Consider the following 20530-nt stretch of genomic DNA (forward strand, 5'->3'; position numbering starts at 1 on the left):
CCGCCTCCTCTCGCCCGGGGCTCAGGGATGCTGCGGTCGCGAGTGGTGCCTGGCCTGCGCAGGCGCGCTAAAGCCAGCCCTGGGCTACCACCTGAGCCAAAGGAACGCCGCAGGGGGACACCTCGTACCCAGTCCACCTCCCCTCCCCTGTCCTCCTGCCCACGGTTACCTCTGCTCCACCGGATGCAACGTGGGAAACCGGACGGAAAACAGTGGGAGTTTGTGGGCAAAGATGAAGTAGGCGAAGCATTTCTGGTCCTTGCCTATCATTCACCCTCATCACTGGTGCTTTTGCTGTCTTCGCCTTTGGCACGTGCTTGTCACCCAGACAAGGAAACGCAGGTAGTTTCACTGTAAAAGAATGCCATTTGTCTTATGCAGCCACAAAGTAGAGTAGTCCGTGGTCGCCTTATAAATAACATTAGCATGTAGTTAAATCCTTGTGAATATTGAACAGTGTTGGGCTACTGGTAGTTCAGAGAACAGGGAGCCATAAGAATAGGTTAAAGAATACCCTTGGCAGGGAAGGGAGAGGCAAAGATTAAAACAGAGACTTAAGGAACACCCATTCAGAGCCTGCCCCACATGTGGCCCATGCATATACAGCCACCCAATTAGACAAGATGGATGAAGCAAAGAAGTGCAGACCGACAGGAGCCGGATGTAGATCGCTCCTGAGAGACACAGCCAGAATACAGCAAATACAGAGGCGAATGCCAGCAGCAAACCACTGAACTGAGAATAGGTCCCCTATTGAAGGAATCAGAGAAAGAACTGGAAGAGCTTGAAGGGGCTCGAGACCCCATATGTACAACAATGCCAAGCAACCAGAGCTTCCAGGGACTAAGCCACTACCTAAAGACTGTACATGGACTGAACCTAACTCTGACCCCATAGGTAGCAATGAATATCCTAGTAAGAGCACCAGTGGAAGGGGAAGCCGTGGGTCCTGCTAAGACTGAACCCCCAGTGAACTAGTCTACGGGGGGAGGGCGGCAATGGGGGGAGGGTTGGGAGGGGAACACCCATAAGGAAGGGGAGGGGGGAGGGGGATGTTTGCCCGGAAACCGGGAAAGGGAATAACACTCGAAATGTATATAAGAAATACTCAAGTTAATAAAAAAAAATATAAATAAGAAATACCCAATTCAATAAAAATGGAAGAAGAAAAAAGAAAAAAAAAAGAATAGGTTAAAGAGTCAATCTGAAAGGGTGATGCTGAGGAGACAAAGGGCAATGCGAAAAGAGAGCCGTCCCTGTGAACAGTAACGGCAGCAATAAAATTACACTGTATAATTTTTATAGTTTCTGACATACAGAAAGATTTCAGTGAATGGTCCAATAACAAATTCATCTGCTTTTTATCCAGACATGCCATCCACTTTTGTTTCAGCTTTTTCTCTCCACTTGCTGGATTTAGAATGATTATTTTAAAGGCCATTGAGTCAAATGCCTAACTAAGGTGAATACTACCTGAGCCCTAACTCTGTGCTATAAATAGCAAGTCATAAATATTTATGGTGACAAAATTATAATGCACACCACTTCCAGAGCATAGTGGGAGTCGTTTAAATAGAAAGACTGTCAGCGAGAAAGGGAAATTAAAAGTAACTGATTTGTTGTATAACTCAGGCTACCATAGCTCTCTTCAAGTGCCTTATTCTGAAGCCAACCAAATGATATATGATCTATTAATTTGTCAAGTCTGCTTGCTAGACTGAAGTTTCTCAGAGTAAAGAACTTCTTGCATCTCAATTTCTAGTTAGGATTCTAGTGACTATAAAGAATTCTACTCAAATCTCATTTCCTTTGGTAACAGAAGTATGAGTTCTTCCCTTTGCTTATAATATTGAGCTCTACCTCTCTATTGTCTTGGAGTCTTGGATGTTTTTATGGAGAACAGATTCTTACCCTCACCTCACGAAAACCTCGCCATCTTTGCTTATTTAATAAAATGTGAAATCCTTAGAGCAGCTTTATTCAAGAATCCCTTGATGCCCCTCTTCTACAGTGGAGGGCAATTTAAGTTCCTTGCTCACTAGGGGGCGCCTGTTACATAAGGAAATCATAGACAAGCCCCATCAATGTTAAGTTAGAAATGGCAACTAGATGATTTTGTCTGCCTTACTTGGGGGCATAGTCATTTTTATTTATGCTTATGAGCCATTCAAGCATGCAAGAAGAAACAGTCTTAGGATGTATTCACTCTTGAGCTCTATTCCTTGATGTGAAGCTTACGGTCCATTACTTAATATTACTTAATTCACAAGTGGTTTAAAGATACTAATGATGATATAAAACCGAAACTTGCTGCTACGGTTTGAATGCATCCTTGGAAGTCCCTGTGGTGGATTTGTATCCTCAATACAGCAAGGTAGGGTGATGAGACCTACTTGGAGCGCTGTGGGTCATGAGGGCTCCACTTTCACGAATAGATTAAGTTGCAAAGCATTTTAAATTGTGACTTTGGTCCCTCACAATAAGCACTTCTTAGTTGTCTCCTTTTTACCATGGAATGATGTGGGGGGGTAATGGGAGGGAGTCCCCCTCACTAGATCTAGTGCCTTGAACGTAAGCTTCCTAGTTTTCAGAACTGTGAGAAATAAATCTGTATTCTGTACAAGTTACTTAGACTTTCGAACTCTCTTGTAGCAACAGGAAACAGACTAAGACAGAAAACAATGAGAAGCAGGGCCCACAGCTACTGCAGATACCTGGAAATAAAGAAGCAGCTTTGGAGGGTAGTGGGTAGAGACCGGAAGAGCTTCAAGGATTAGCTACAAAATTGAGATTTTTTTTTCCCCCAAGAATAGTTAGAGCAGCAGAGAGAACCTGGGGAAGAAAGACTGCATATCTTTATACCTAAGTGGTCACCAGCAGTAGAAACACAGACAGTGTAGACCATTCTGATGACGCCACAGAGAGAAATAAGAACAGCACTGAAAACTGAAGTAAAGTGAAATGGGCTAGACTGTGCCCGTGCTTAGGGATGTGTGGAAGGAGATTAGCAATGATAAGCTGAGCTACAGATAGAATTGTCTAAAACACGACGATAGCAGTTGCTTTTAGTTGGATTCGTTAAATGTGAGAGACCTAGCAACTCTTCTGACTTAAGTTATGTCCATCCCAAAACCTGCATGTGTCTCTATGACTCTTTCTTCCTTCTCAAAACTCACAGAGGCCTTCGGGACTAGGACTTTTAAATGGAACTTAGGTCTGTCTGGAAAGTTGTGTTTCAAGGCTGTTTTGTTTTGTTTTGTTGTTATTGAGGGAGAAGATGTAAGTTTTCCAGAGCCAACAAGAACACAAAGGCTTTTTTTTTAATTTATTTATTCTCAAGTGAAACCGAATCTAATTTGAGCAAGAGATGCATTTATGTGTCAAAGAATGACACAGTAGTACCGTGAGACTTGGTAACAAACCACCCAAAAGGAGAGCGAGCTGGAGAAAGGTAACTTTCTTATAATTGACTAACTTCTATGTGTTAGTGGTATTTTCATATCAAATTACAAGCACCTTTTCAGCTAAGGCAGTTGAACCAGAATGCATGTGATAATGTACCTTCAAATAGTCAAACTGATGGAAAGTTAGCTAAATAAAAGTGTATTGATCCTTCCCACTGGTACTTGTAGCAGTTTTACTTCTGATCACTGTATGCTGCAAACAGCCAAAATGCCCTTTAAAATATACATATATATGTATATATATATATATATATATATATATATATAGCCACAAAAGAATGTAAGTATGTTACAAAATACTTGGAACTTGGTGAACATTTCCCCTGATTTGTCTTAAAAGAGAGAATTCAGAGAAGACACAGTTTCCCCGGTAGCTTATTTAACAAAGGAGGACAAAGACAATACTACACTCCATTCAACATGCAAACAGACTGACCTCAAATGCATTGTGGAACTTCAAGAAGTATTTTGTATGAGTATTTCTGAAGTGGGTAGCATCTTTACGAAGGTAAGATAACCCTTTCCTCCTCTCCCAAATCATGGTGGATTATTACCTTTTTAAAGTAACTCTTCCCATAATCCTCTTGGACTGCTACAATAGGGTAGGGATGTCAAAACAACATTGTAAATATTATAATAAAGTCAGGGTCTTTGGGAGATGAATTCTCATTAGTGTGCCTGTATGTCAATTTGGAAAATTCCCTATGCCCTCATTTTGAATGTGTCAAAAGGAACCTAATTGCACATTTAAGGATATTTAACCAGAATGAAGCATTGTGTCAGACACATCTGTCTAGATCCAGCTGGAATTCCCTTTCATTCCTTCACATCTAACTCTATCTATTTATCTATTTATTTACTTACATACTTAGTGTTTGTGTGTTTTCTGTGCAGGGATTCTCTGTGCTGCCCTGGCTGTCCTGGAACTCCCTCTGTAGACCAGGCTAACCTTAAACTCAGAGATCTGCCTGCTCTGCCTTCTGAGTGTTAGGGATAAAGGCATGTGCCATCACTGCCAGGCCCACATCTAATTTTTATTTAACCAGGAGACATAGTCATCAGTATAAAGCCTTTCTTGGTTACCTCATACTTAATTCCTTGTCTTCTTTATCTCAGAGAAGCCTGACTGAATGGAATCCAAGTATAATTTGCTGACCAACGTGAATAGTCAGTAACACTAAGGCAAAATGGCATTGCCACCAGTCTGCAACGCTGATGATAAGACCCTGTTGATAAAGACAACACACGTTTAATGAATCGAAAGACAATCGAGCTGGTATTCAACTGCAAGCCTCACTCCCACCCCCGCTGACTGTTTATAATACTCGAGAATGCTGTTCATGCTGCTATTATAATTATCCATTTACTCAGCCGTGAAGCCTGAGAGCTATGACAGCAGCCTGCCTGAAGGACATGCCCACTGGCTTAATGGCACAAAGTTATTGGGATAATCAATACCCTTTTATTGGATTTAAAGCCCCTCTATGAGGTAGAACTCATAACTGACAAAGTTAATGAGGCCAGGAAACTGAGACTAACTAGGTCTAGTTGGCAGGGGGATACCCGCTACAATTCTTCTGCTAAATGAACACCGGAATAAAACCCGATCTTAATGATGTATGCCTATACCCATAGATTAGTGCATTGCTCAACCCTCATCCGAAACACTTTGTGTGGTACACGGCAATTAACACAGAGACCTATGAATAGACAATGCATAGAGAGTGAGAGATCTTCGAGCACTGTACCCAACCATCCCTCTATCCTCAGGGATCTATGTAGAATGAAAATAAGAAGACTGTAACAGCCAGAGTTGGTGGACAACTTCAACAAAATAGTATTTTTCCAGACACAGCAGGGCAGGCATACATATGAACTCATAGAAGCAATGCCTGTATGCACGAGATATGCACAAGTTCAAGCCAGCTAAATCCCCACAATGGAAGGAAGGGAAGTGGGCACAAAGCCCCCCCCTAACCAAGAAGCTACTTACAATTGATAGTTTCTGGGAGAGAGGGAGTTTTCTTGATGGGCGTAATACTGGATATATCAACCACACTCAGGACAGACTCCATTTTCAAGATTAATTGGTCAACACCTATTGGACTCCATGATTGTGTGTGCATGTGTGCATGTATGTGTGTGTGTGTGTGTGTGTGTGTGTGTGTGAGAGAGAGAGAGAGAGAGAGAGAGAGAGAGAGAGAGAGAGAGAGAGAAAGGGAGGGAGGGAGGGAGGGAAAGAGAGAGTTGTTTTCTTGAGAAATAACATTATGTTGGGTAGGTAGGAGAGGTTCTGAGAGAAGCTATGAGAGGCGAAAGAGTATGATCAAAATATACTGTACAAAATTCTCAAAAAAATAAATAAAAAACATCATTCAAATACTAAGGCAAATTGGTACCCACAGTGGAATGAAGCAATCATTCTGATAAATCCATATAGTTACACTAGAACTCAATCATAAAGTGAATGGATGCACAGACAAAGCCAAGTATCTCAATAAAGAAGGAAGTGAACAGGTAATCAGAAGGAGGAGGCCTGGGTGGTCATGTGACACTACATCAGAATTTGGCACGACAGTACAAGCTTATTTGGGGATAAATGTAGATATTAATGATTATGCATAAATGCACTTGCTATATGGGGCTGGGAGTTTAGCTCAGGGGTAGAATACACACTTAGAATGCACGATGCCCTGCCTTTTATGCTTAGCACTAAAAAAAAATTACTTTTGCAGCAAAAAACTCTAAATGGTTTTTGTAGGTAGCCTACCTTCAAGTCATAACAGCCACTCCTTACCGTGTGCATCCTATACATCATAACTTCTTCCCAGCCAGCGAAGAACTGAAATAAGAAAAAGGGTAACTTTACAGTGGATAACATCAATCAGATGGATGAAAAGAATAAATAGTAAAACCAGATAAGGATGGTGATGTGAAGCTGTTCCCTGTGTGCCTCTTGGCCCTGCTCCTCAAAATTCTCACCGTGTGAGTAACAGCAGACAAGTTCCGATGGCAAATTATTCTGCAACACATGGAACTAGTGTTTCTCTGCCATCTGGAGCACCCCTAGGCTTCACACCTGCAGTTATCTTTGGTGGTTGTCCTAAGACATCCATTGGCTTCTCCAATATGCTCAGGTCTCCATTACAGTGGAAGCGGCCCCTTCACCAGTGGCCTCCTGGACACACTTCAGGGAATTCCACCCTGCCACAGGATTTGAAGCTACACTTCTAGACATTGGTTTTGCTTAAGCGTAACTGCTCTTGGGCCCACTGTGCTCCCCACCCCCCCCTTTTTGGAGTAAAGGGCTATTTAACTTGTTTTTTAGATTTTATTTTATGGGAGGCTACAGTTAGAGGCTTTGGATCTTGAAGTGTTTGAAACTTTTAAAGATGCATGGGGCTTTGTAAGCTACACTATGCTTTGTTTTGTGGATTAGCATGAGATCTTGGGGGTAAACAAGAAAGAACAGGTCGTGTTTTAACAGTGATGGATTTGTGCTTTGGATTGACGAAGGTCAGTTGCTTCAGCCAGCTCTTTTGTCAACTTGGCACAAGCTAGAGCCACCTGGGAAGAAGGAACCTGAATTGAGGAATTGTCCCCATCAGGATGGCCCATGGGCATGTCTGTGGGATATTTGCTCGATTGCTGTTTGATGTGGGAAGACCCAGCCCACTGTAGGTGGTGTCACCCCTGGGCAAGTGAACCTGGGACGTATAAGAAAGCCAATTGGGCGAGCTACGGAAAGCAAGCCAGGAAGCAGTGTTTCTCCATGGTCTCGGCTCCAGTTCCTGCCTCCAGGTTCCTGCCCTGAGTTCCTGCCCCAGCTTCCCTCAGTGATTGGATTGTGACCTGAATAGCATAATGAAACAAACACTTTCCCTTCCCGACTTGTTTTTAGTCGGTGTTTTATGACAACAAAAGAGACGGGAACTGTGACTGATTATTGTGTAAAACCAAGTAAGTCATAAAGTTTAGGCTCTATGTCTTTTGAGCAAGTGTGACAAAGTTGTCATCCCCGATAATAAGGGAAAACTGGAGAAGGGATATGTGGACACTTTTGGTTTATCTTTACAAATTCTACATAAAACTTCAAAAAAAATTTACTTTTATTGTTTTCATTTATTCATGTGTGTCTATGTGAACACACACCAACATACACCAAGAGTGTTACGGTGCCCGTGCAAGCCAGAAGAAAGTATCAGACCCCCTGATGTGGGTCCTGGGAACCAGGTCCTCTAGGAGATTAGGAAGCACGTTTAACTTCCAGGTCATCTCTCCAAGCCCTCTACGTAAATCTTAAACTCTTCTAACTGATAAATAGTTTTAAAGAATAAATAAAAAGTGAAAAATATGACCTTTTGGAGTAATTTTGAGTCTGGGAATTTATTCTGAAGAAATAACTGATATATCTTAGTCTAGGCTCGGAAATACTAATTTTGGCACACACACTTTATTGTTGTTATTGCTCACAACTGTTAATATTTTTATTTAAAACTTGCTCTGAATAAGGCACAATCCTCAAAGAACTGACAGTGTTGTTGAGATAGGAAAAAGAGTAACTAGTATAATACATGACAAGTGACTGATGATGAATAGCTCTTCGTTTTCTCTTTGACTTCATAAAAATAGTTAATCCCATTGGCTAGGTCAGAATATTGACTAAATGTAGCAGAAATGATGACATTGAAAACATTAGCCTCAACGACAATACTGATGAGATTGAAGCCAGAGGGATGATGAGGTGAAATAAAAATATCTCCAATTCTGGTGGGGGATATTTCTGGCTTATTGGACAAAGTAATAACTAAAATGAATGTCATGAATAAACATGAACTCGTTAAGCATTAAATAAATATCGGTTGAGTTTCTGTGTATGTTAAGTTTGGAGTGTATGCCAGGCTGTCTTTCTTCTGAGGATTTTTAGAGAGGAAGAAGGGTAAGATGTCAATGAAATGAAGTAAATGTAAAAGTAGCCAAGAGTGCAGAGGTTAGAACTGGCAAGGTAGCCATCGCAGAGGGAACAGAGGAATCAAGTATGACTTTCCAACAGAAATGTCCGCGTGATTAGTTGTTTGTGTGTTGTAGTTTCCTTTGTTATCACGATTATAATATCCCAACAAAAGTAACTTTAATAGAGAAAGGCTTTATTCAAATATCCCAGGTTAGAGTTCATCATTTCAAGGGCAGGAACTTGAAGCCTCCACAGTCAAGAGCAGAGAAAAGATAAATTCCTGCACACCTACTTGTGCTTGCCCACTTTATGCAGTCAGAACCCAAACTTAGAGAATGGTAGTGCCCACAGTGGAACGAGTCTTCCCACATCTGTGAATATAATTAAGACAATCCCCCAAAGGCAAGAGCATCAGCTAACTTCAACTGAACCTTAATGGAGACTCTCTTCCCAGGAGATTATAGATTGAGTCACATTAACAATTGGAGTGTACCATCACAGGGTAGGATAACCTCTCACACAGTGGAGACAATTACAAGTCCACCTTTGGGAAAGAAAAGTAGAAGTTATACATGATCGAGACATATTGTATACAGTGTATAAAATTGTTAACAAATGTAAGATATTTAAAAACAACAACAACTTCAAAAGTGACAAATAGAATTTGTGCTTATCTCCACATCACCATACATAGAATAAGAAGTAATGAAAGGTTGCCAGGTATTAAGATCAAGGCAAGAATATCAGATGGTGGATAAAGGCCTTGGGAAATCATGCTGAGGAGTGCGGGCCTTTTCTGTATACAATTGATAGAAAAGATAAGAAGCACAAGAATACTTGGTATATATTTCAGAAAACAATTTGATGTTTGAAAGAAGCACTTTAGGGATCAACACTTTCAACAAGGAGATGAAGAACCTTTAAGGTGCTGTAAGAAGGAGATAATTAGGGTGCAAAAAGCGACAATAGATGTTGAAGAGAAAGGTTTGAGCAGAGTTTAAGAGCAGAATTTGAAGAAAAAGTTGTGTGTATGTGTGTGTGTGTGTGTGTGTGTGTGTGTGTGTGTGTTCTTTTTGGAGTTTGAAGAATGTATAAGAGGTATCAAAGGCTTCATTTGCAGCATTGTCTGGTCTCTGTGTTTAAAAACTCCCTGTGCGACTAAGCCCAGAAACATTTCATCAGTGAATGCAGACTGGAAGGAGATACTCGTGTGGGCATCCATGAGCTTGTGAGAAACTGCTCCAACACATCCCTGCTATCCTGACTCTTCATTCAGGGTCACTATACCTTCAGTATATATTATCTCTATATTATCTCTATATCCCACTTCTCTGTAACAATCCACCATCATCTGCTGGGATTCCCATGATCAGCCTCTTTTCTCAAGCTCCTCCATTGGGGTTCCCATGCTCAGCCCAATAGCTAACTGCAAGCATCCTCATCTGTCTCAGTAGGGCTGTGGCAAAGCCTCTCAGGAGACATCCATATCAGGCTCCTGTCAGAAAGCACTTCTTGGCATCAGCAATAGTGACTGGGTTTGGTGGCTGCATATGGGATGGATCCCCAGGTGGGGCAGTCTCTGGATGGCCTTTCCTTTAGTCTCTGCTCCACTCTTTGCGTCTGTATTTCTCCCATGAGTATTTTGTTCTCCCTTCTAAGAAGGACTGAAGCATCCACATTTTGGTCTTCCTTCTTCTTGAGCTTCATATGATCTATGAATTTTTTTCTTAGGTATTCCAAGCTTTTGGGCTAATATCCACTTATCAGTGAGTGCATACCATGTGTGTTCTTTTGTGATTGGGTTACCTCACTCGGGATGGACACAGAAAATGCGGTACATTTACACAATGGAGCACTACTCAGATATTAAAAACAATGACTACATTAAATTCTTAGGCAAATGGATGGAGCTTTTTATTATTTCTTTAAAGAACATCTTTCATTAAATGTAGGGTTAGCATTATTTTCTCTTTCTTTTCCATTACATATAATTTAGAAGGATCTGACGTCCCTCTTTTCTTCCTACACTATATATTCTACTTAGACATTTCATAGAGAATTTTTCCTTCAACAAGTGACCTTAAAAGGAGACCCTATAAAATGCTACAGGGCAATTTTCAGTCTCCCCCCAAAAAAGAAAGAGGGGGGAGGGAGAGAGAGAGAGAGAGAAAGAGAGGGGGGGGAGATTGAGTACATCTCCCATATTCCCATAGCAGCCTTTGTCACACCAGCATCAACTAGGACAGTATAACCAGATGTTCTCATGTCAGAGAAATTACTGGCAAAGGAAAGAAAGAAGGTCCTGTGGGGTTGAGTCCTACAGAATGGCAAGCGCTATTGATGGGTGGCAATGTTGTCCTAGGCATCTTGGTACTGTGGTCCCAAGATCCAACTTCCCAGAAATAAATGTCCAATACAGATAACAAATGTTGACTAAAGGAATGGACTGATGGGTAAGTTAGAACACGCAAGTGGCCACTGAAATAATTTGTACCTTCATTTCGACATTTGACTACTGTGACAGAACTAGGCTAACAGAGGTGAATGGATCATGTGCATCCCAAATCGTCGGTTTCCCAGCCATGCCAAAGGGGGCAGGCTCGCTCCCACCTTGGCCTGCCATTCATTTCCGTCTTGCCATGTGGAAGTTCAAAGTCCAGCTCATCTACAGTCCTGAGAGGACCGGCTCACCTTAATCATTTCCTGTCCTCATGTGCTCCTAGAAGAGCTAGCTAGTCTTGGGGTTGCCCTGATTCTGATCCTTCCTCATACCTATGAGCCCTGTCTTACACAAACACACCAACCTGTGAATTAGCACACACACCGATCTCCACTACTCATTAGCTGGTGTTCAGTTATACGCAGTGAGGCTTAAGCTACTTAAGTAGAAAACATTAATGGTTAACCACACTTGGGCCCTGAGTCATTCTTTTCCAAAATTCCTGTCCTGTGTCTTTTACAACAAAAACACCCACATCCACGAAAGCCTAGGGATCCTGCCACTATCTGCATGGACAGTGGAGACTGCTCAAAGATCTGGAATGGTAAAGGGGTTGGTTAAGAGGAAAGACAAAGAAAATGACAAGTTGAGTTCTGTTCACAGTCATTCCCAGTAGTGCAAAGTCATACTCTTGCTTCTCTCAGTTCATGGGTCTGAAAGCTTCACTGATGAATGCAATATTTGCAACAATTGCACACAGGCAGCCAAAGAATCCTTGCCAGGTTAAGAAATTGTAGCTATTGAGCATCTGAAATGTGACTCATCCACCTGAGAGCCTGAGCAGTGTAAACTACACTTACGAGGGCTTTAAAACACTTAAGGTTTAGTATGAAAAAGACTATAAAACACTTTATTATTTTATATTGATCATATGCTCAAATAATATTTCGGCCTTATAGGAATAAATAAAACATTAAAATTATTAATTATATATATTTATGATATAGGTAAAGTTTTAACATAAAATATGAAAAAGTTTATGCTACTCCTTATTAGACCACACCAGTGCAGACATGATAAAATACAATCTAAAATTTGGCTATTTTGAAAAGTAAGTCAAAAGGTTAACTCTAGATAATTTATATTACAGTTTTCATGTGCGTTGATCTGAATGTGATTCTTCACTTCAACAGATCATTTTAAAGAAGAATTACTTCTTAGAAGACGAGTATAAAATAGTTTTAAGCATGCTTAATTTTTCTGAAGACATTTAAAGCATATTCATTTGTGTTAATAGTCATAAATTATAGGAAAATATGTTTTTTAAATTTGCATTTCTTGAGATAGGGTCTCACCATGTAGCTATCACCCCACTCACCATGGTAGTTAAGCTGACCTCAAACTCAGCAATCCTACTATGTCAGTCTCCCAGGTGATGGTATCACAGACATGACCTACTGACCCTGGTGATAATCCTACCTATAGCAACTTAATAAGTGAAAATTTTCTGGTGAAAATAAGAACAGATTTATGAAGAAAACCAATTTGCAAATATGCTTATAAGTTATATCCTTCCATGTTATTGATCTTGCAAACAAAACATCTAATGTATGATAGTGTCATATCTTACCAAATAACGGGGCATAAAAATCATAACTTTGAACATATACTTTCATTTGACTCTTATTTAACGATTTGGTTCCAGTAGGGGGAAAGGGCATATTTTATTTTACAGGTATTTAGTTGGACATTTAATATTTCAACAAGTAGAGTGTGGGGGTCTTTTTCTACTATTCTTGTAGACCTCAGTCACAAAGTGGGCCCACAGTTACCAGAAAGCTCTCAGCTAAACAGACTCTTCTTCTTCGTGGAATGCCATCACGACAGGAACCTCTAAAGTGCCTTCCGGAGTTCTGTCATGGGTAATATCATTATGGTCCTTGAAGGTCTGTGTGAAAATGTACCTGTCCTGGGTGGGAAAGAATGAACTAAGTGGAGGCCTAGCCTCCGCCCCAGCTCTTTCCAGGGTAAATTAAATTGGCTGAAAGTTGCTGAGACAGACTTTAAACAAGCGTGGAGCTCTCGGCCGTGTGTGCAATGAGATACTTGTGGTGCCAACTTTTGGTAGAAACTGGGTCAGAGGGTGGAGTATGGAGTATGTAGAGGTGATGTCCTTCAGAAGAAACACGTGCCAACTGCACCACAATGGGAGGAGGCCCTCTGGAGCTCCACGGGAAAGTGGATCAGTTGCCTAGTAGGCTGGTGTACACACTGTTTTATTAAACGCTGGAACATGCACTACCTTCTATGTCCAGCATGAAGAAGTATGTGGCTCTGACCTATTTATGTATATAAACTAACCATAGGCACCACCATAAAATACATCAGTTCAACCCTAAAGGAGTATGTGAATTCTACCTACTTGCACAGAAACCAACCACCTCTGGATACTGGTACCTATTTTTAGTGGCCAAATGTATAGATTTGAATACTATTTGTACCGGAAATAAAAGTGGACTGAAAAGGGGATGTCCATTTTGTTTTCTCTTGGAGGAATATTCCAGGGCAAGTCTTTAATCAGGTTTAGACTTCAGTCTCCTGTGTGTTGGGGGAGGAAGGGGAAGCAGAAATGAGAAAATTATACGGCCTGTTTTGTAAACTAATATTAGAACCCAATAAGACTACTGATGGCAATGCACATTGATTTCCACACAGCAGTTTGCAAATTCAAAATGCTGGCCCTTTGTTTGCTCTCTCTGAGGCTTCCTTCAGAAACCCAGGACTGATTGCTGCTGCTCTACTGTTAGGGTCATTGTTGGGGGTCATGTGGTGTGATTCCCTGGTAAGATAGGCTTCAATTTCAAAGGACTGCAGCCCAGAATTTAATTTAATTTAATTGTTTTATTTGTTTGTTTGTTCGTTTGTTTTCTTTTTGAGATTGGGTGTCTCTGTATCCCTGGCTATACCGGAACTCACTTTGTAGACCAGGATGGCCTTGAACTCAGAGATCTGCCTACCTCTGCCTCCTGAGTGCTGGGATTAAAGACTGTACCACTGCTGCCTGGCACAGCCCAGAATTTTGAATCACTCAAATCAAATAACGAAACCATTAAAGTAGGATTCCAATTTTTTTTTAACTTTAAAAACTCAGAGTCCATTCATTAATTTAGGCCTGCTTTGGTTGCCTTTCAAGTTCCTGCTACTCTACCTTCTCTTCTGAATTTTAAAAATCAGATGATTTATGCATAAGAGAACCATGTGGCCAAGAAAATTGTTACCATCCATCAGCATCTGCTTTTCTTCCATATCAATGCTGAACTCTCTATGGCATTGGTGGGAAAGGGGGCTGTTCGTTTTTCTCATCCTGTTTAGAAGAAGAGGACCATGGTTCTGACCAGCTGGGCTGCAGGACCCTCCCTGTCTTGCTTGTCCTAGCAGATAAAGCACAGAGTGAACCTCTGACAGATGCCTCAGGCACTTCACTGTGTGTCCTCCATGGGAGTCCAGCTCTGCTCTGAGCTGTTATAATGTGGCTGACTTCTATCCTATACCCTAAGGACTGTCTTTGCTGCATCTGTCCACAGGACAAATAAATTCCCATGAAGCTTTTCAATAAAAGGAATCGAGCAGTATAAAAGTGTCAGGAAATTGCTCTGATCACCAAAAATTCACATTTTTTTTTAATTTAGGAAGGAAACACCAGACCCCAACACAATAGGAAAAAAACTGGTGATTTTTTTTTCTAGCCAATTTAAGGAAGGATTTGGGCTCTTACAATCCAACAGCAAGTTATGTCAGGCCCCCTTATAGAAGAAACAAAAGATCATTTTTTTTCTGGAGACACTGTCTTGAATGCCAAGGGTGTGGGTGGTTTTATGTGACTTCAAGGCTTGTCACTGCTGAGTCCATGTGAAGATTTTCTTGTGCATCAATCAGGTCACCACAGACTTGGCTGGAACCTGGGCCGAAGCAGTCACAGGTCCTACCTGTCTGGGCATGTCTGGAGAAATTGGAACACCAGCTGCTTTCCTGGGGCCCGAGGAGCATTTTGGGACAGGCTTGGGGTTCATATCCTTATACGTGGGGTAAATTGTGAAACACCGCGATAGACTGCAAACGGAAGGGAGGCTGTTGAGTTTCCTTCAAGGAACTCATTCTAAGGATAGGAGAAGAGAAATGCAGGCTCCCCAGCCATACACCCTTATGCACCAGAGGGGCAAAAGAGGTTCAAAAACCTTTGTGGCTCCTTCCCACTCAAAGCCCAGTTCCATCTGGGGTCTGTACGTAAGAACTATAAGGACAATCACCGAGCAGCCCGTAGACCAGAGCTTCTCAACCTGTGGGCCTCGACCCCTTTGGGGAGTCAGATGACCAGGGGTCATCTGGTGAGGGATCCTGATGACACAGGGGTCGCAGGTGAGGTATCCTGCTTATCCAATGGTTACATTAGGATTCATAACAGTAGCAAAACTACAGCCATGGAGTAGCAACGAAACCAATCTTATGACTGTTTCACCACAACATAAGGAACTGTATTAAAGGATCCCAGCCTCAGTAAAGTTGAGAGCCACTGCCGCAGACCATCAAAGTGCAGGAAAAGATGTACTGCAAGTGTTTATATGGGAAGAGGAGAAAGGAGAAAGGAAGGTGTTAAAAGAAAAAAGCCCCTTCAACTTAATAAAGCATACTTGGGCAAGGAATACATTCTGAAATAGGACATTTTGGACCAAAGATGGGTCAGAGTGTCCCACCAAGCCGCATGTGTCAATTATATTTCTAGCGAAAGGAAAAGCAGTGACAAACAGAAACAACCTGATGGGTTGCAATTCATGTGTTCTTCATACAGTCACGGTCTGATACTTGGGCTTCCTGTGATTGGCCAGAGCTCAGGTAATGGCACGGTTGCTTAGTTTGTTTGCTGCCTCCGTCCAGACGCTGGTTGGACTTCCGTTATCAGTCAAGCGTGAAGACTTGTTGAGGCGAACGTATTTCAGTTTATCTGTGATAGTTGGCAGTTTGACTTGGGTCAGCAAGCTTTGTTCCTGTGAACTTTGAAACTACGTGTGGAGGGTGGTAACATCCTTCATGGTCAGTGTAGTAGAAGTGGGGTTTACTAAGAATTGTATATTTAGAGGTCTGTGACCTGGCAGAGCAGTGGCGGTCCTTGGAGGAGACGGTATCTATGGGACAGGCACATTATAGAGGCTGGATTTGTTCCTGATCAAAAGCGAGATACTCCCTGCGGTCATGAGCAGCAACAGTCTTGGGGGGAGGGGCAAAAAACCAACCTTACAGCCTATGTACATAAGGGAAATGCTCTGACAGTTGCCCAGTGATCTTGAGTGTAAATACAGCCTAGAGCCTATTATCACCATCGCCATCCTAGCTTTCATTTGTATACAGCACATATTCTCTGTGTGCATACAAAGCAATGAGAAAAATAGACTCCGGTCTGGTTCTTATAGAAGTCATAGTCTGCTGTACAGCACGGGTAAAGACACATTCATTGAACATTTTGTGACAGCTGCTTCTTCGAAACTAGATGCCATTAAATACTTTGGGCACAACAGTGAAAAAGTTGAGGAAGTAACTTTTAGTCTCCTTCAGTAATTGTTGTCTCTGAGGCTTACTGCCTCTGCTGTTAACCTAGGCCTAGTCCTGAAAGCTTTTGGCCTTCGTAGAGTCTAATCCAGGACTAGAATGTTTCCGGCCTCTGAGATTCACTGCTGAATTAAGCTGACCCTTTCTAGTTCTTTCTGAGAACTGGCCGATTCAACTCAGCTCTGCAGGCTCGAACTCCTCTCCAAGCTGACTGATTCAGTCTGGCTTCCCTCAATTTCTCTGAATTGCTCTGTTTGGCCTCTATACTAATTTTGACCATCGGTTCTAATCTTCTGGCTCCTTCTCACTCTCTGGATCATTCTACCTTTCTGTCTGTCTAGCTTGTTCTCTCTTCAGCCTGCCTCTGTAAAACTCTCCCAGGAAAACTGCCTCCTTCCTCTTTCTGCACTGCACCTCAAGTAGCTTCCCTTTCATCTCTATTCTTGTGAGAGTTGGGCGTATCCTATTCTGTCAAATCTTTCTCTGATTCGTCACTTCGGCTGCCCCTCAATTAGACATCACTTTCAAGCACGGGACTTCCTTCTACAAACTAACTCTACCTTCATTATTTATAATGAGAGGTGTGTACTAAAGGCATGTCTATATTCCAGCCAGAGGGATTAGAAGTGTGTGCTACAGGTGAGCCGTACTACAACTAGAAATAGGTTTGTTTGTTTGTTTGTTTGTTTTCAGAAAACAACACAATCTCAGGGTTTACAGTTTGATCAAATATCCTGGGACAAAGAAGAATAAAGACCTCATGTTCAAAGTACTTGTGTTAGGGCAAAGAAGCAGTAAACACAAATGAATGAACAGTATTACTATAGATAGTTTAAAACTCTGTGAACAGATAAGCATAGAGATGTGAGGAAGAACTGAGAAAATCATGGAGGGCTTGCAGTTACATAAGATCTCATTAAAGGGGGTTGGGGATTTAGCTCAGTGGTAGAGCGCTTACCTAGCAAGCGCAAGGCCCTGGGTTTGGTCCCCAGTTCCGAAAAAAAGAAAAAAAAATCTCATTAAAGACATGACACAGGGTGGTGGGGTATGGACAGGTGGATGGTAGAGAACGTCCATGCTGGGACAAGGCTCACAATGGCCTTTAACACCAGCTCCAGGGGGATATGTTACTGTGAGCACCTTCATGCACATGCAACCCTCCTAAAAGTATATATAATTTAAGATAAAATAAATTTTTAAAAGAAAAGACAATATTTGAACCTAAAACTTGAACTAAGGGCAATGCCTACATATCTAAAGATCTCTGGATGAGTATTTGGGCAGAAATTGCAACAAAATGAAAGGGCCCCTTGGGCCAGAAAACATCCCACTGTGCTCGAGGAACAGAGGTAGCCCGTGAGCTAGAAGCTAGGAAGGGAGGAGAAAGTAAATCAAAGTTGGTTTGAAGACTTGAGAAGGGCTACCTTGGACTTGGAATGTTGATCAGAGGTCAAGTGCTTGCACAACATGTGTGACTATCTAAACACCTGCTTATGCCAGGGAAAAACTAGGGCACTGCTGCAGTCATCAGTGTGGGTTCAGCAGTCTCTTTTTCTTGGTCGAAGGATTCCCTTTTCCAGACTGGCTGTCGAGCCACTGCTGCCTTTCCAAAGGCTTGTGGAAATTCAATTTCTATTTGCCTGTATCTCACACCAAAGGTTATCCTGTGATAACTTCTCTCTCTCTCTCTCTCTCTCTCTCTCTCTCTCTCTCTCTCTCACACACACACACACACACACACACACACACACACACACACATATATATATATATATATATATATATATATATATATATATATATATATATCCTGTGCTATAACAGAATCTTAATAACAGGGGATGCAACAGGAGAGTAGAGATGATTTTGGACCCAGTGTGATCCAAGGAACAGTAGAGTAAGCTGTTGAAAATGAGCACAGTATTATGTAGGAAGTATGCATTCTTTCATACGAACACTTGTGAAAATATCTAGGGGATTCCAGAAATACAGAAGAACATAACCCAAACCCTAAAACTGAAAACAGCACCCACACCAAGCGAAGGAATGGATTTGGAGAGATTGGAGCTGCCACACAAGGCCGGCTAAAGGGATGTACGATTGAATAACTTTAGAAAACACAACCTCAAACTGTACTCTCCATATGATGGAGCTTCTCTCTTCCTGGGTATTTGCTCCAGAGAAAGTCAACTATTCTCCATACCAATAGCTGTAGGTGAATTCTCTTAGCAGTTTTATATGGAAAAGAGCTCACATGTGGACAATCACAGAAACAGAAATGGATTAGCAAGCTGTGTTTTTGTCATAAAGTGAAATAGTATTAGCAATAAAATGGAGTGGACATCAATACGTACAACCCCAAGAATGAATCTCAAAATCAGCATGAAGTCAGTCAAAATCAGTCCTTCTTTTATGACTCCATCTGTATTAAATTGTGCAAAATGGCAGCTGATGTGGTCTTATCAGATCCAAGTGTTCCTAGGGCACAGGTGGGAAGATGTGTAAATGGGAGGAAGGGTCCACGGCCCAAGAAAGATCTGGAGAAGGATGGTTGATATTGTCAGCTCTTTGTAATTTTATCTAATGTAAAAGATTATCAAGATATGTCATTTAAATATGAACGGTTTATTGCATATAACATCTGCATATAAAACCCTTCTTTCAATCATGTCTGTTTTGTATATTCACCTCTTTCAAAAGTGTATTACAGAATTGATATCTATGGTTCCTCATTGGTGAGCCAGGGATATTTAACCTATGGCTTAGTCCAGTTAAACCGTTGCACTCTGCCCTTGCACTCTCTTCACTCAGCACATGTGCACGGGACAGAATTCTCCACTTCTGTCTTCCTGCTGTAAAATGCCATAAAGGACCTCACACTCTGAGTGGTGAGTTCCCAGAGTGAGTCTGCTTTTTACTATGCTTTTCCAACTGCTAAGAATCTAAGAAAGTTTATTCTGCAACATGTCCTTCTGGCATAGTTCAATACTTTTATATAGATTGTGGCTGGGGAATCCAAGAAAGAAAAACAAAGACAAAAAACAAACAAACAAAGAAAGAAAAACCCTAGTGATGTGACAAGCATCAAGGCTTGAAGCCAAGCCTCTGAGACCCTTTCAAGACCTACAGTCAAATGTCTTGACATATTTGAAGAAAGACACGAAAGTAAAGATCTGAGGAATAGCTGCAGAAGTGCTAGGTGCTAGAGAATGAACAGGACTATGTCAAGCTATCACTATTCTCTGTAGTAGTGGAGGTGTAGGATGTGGCTCAAGAGACTAGGGAAATAGCTTATCTCATAAGGTACTTTCTTGCAAGCCTAAGGACCTGAGTTCTGTCTTCAGCACCCACATACAAAAGCTGGGTGTGGTGGCCTGCACTTGTAATCTGAACTCTTGGAGAGGTAGAAACTGGGAATCCCAGGTGCTGGCTAGCTAGCCAGTTTAGCCTAATTGGCAAGTACGAGGACAATTGATAAAATCTGGCTCAAGACAAGCATTTGAGGTTGACCTCAGACCTATACCACAAACACACACACACACACACACACACACACACCACACTCACATACACATGTACTCGCACACCCAAGCATATACAATTATGGCTTAAGAGAGAGACAGAGCGAATAGATATAACAACAGGAAAGACATCAAAGACTTTAAGAATCTGATAAATACTTGAGAGGGCCATTTGAGGGAGGACAGAGTAAAGTAAATGTGAAGAGATAAATTGTGAAGGTGTTAGCATGTTGTCTGTCAAGGAGGGACCGATGTGTTTAAACAAAATGACATAAGAAATGTGCAAGCGAGTGGTAGAGCATTTGCCTAGTATCTGTGAGTCTCACCATCAACTCCGCACTAAAATAAATGGGGGTGCACTGAAGAAGCATCATGAGAATAACAGTATACGCTTAGGAACAAAGAGGAGACAATGCGTTTGGGTGTGTGGCTCCGTGGTTATGGGTGATGCCTTGAGCTTAATCTTTACTGTAAAATAAAGGGAAAGAGAGGACTTGAAATGTCATGAAAACAGGAAGCAGAGGGCATTTTGCACTGTCTGGTGTTGCTT

The sequence above is a fragment of the Rattus norvegicus genome, chromosome 8, assembly GCF_036323735.1.
Source record: "Rattus norvegicus strain BN/NHsdMcwi chromosome 8, GRCr8, whole genome shotgun sequence".
Lineage (NCBI taxonomy): Eukaryota > Metazoa > Chordata > Mammalia > Rodentia > Muridae > Rattus > Rattus norvegicus.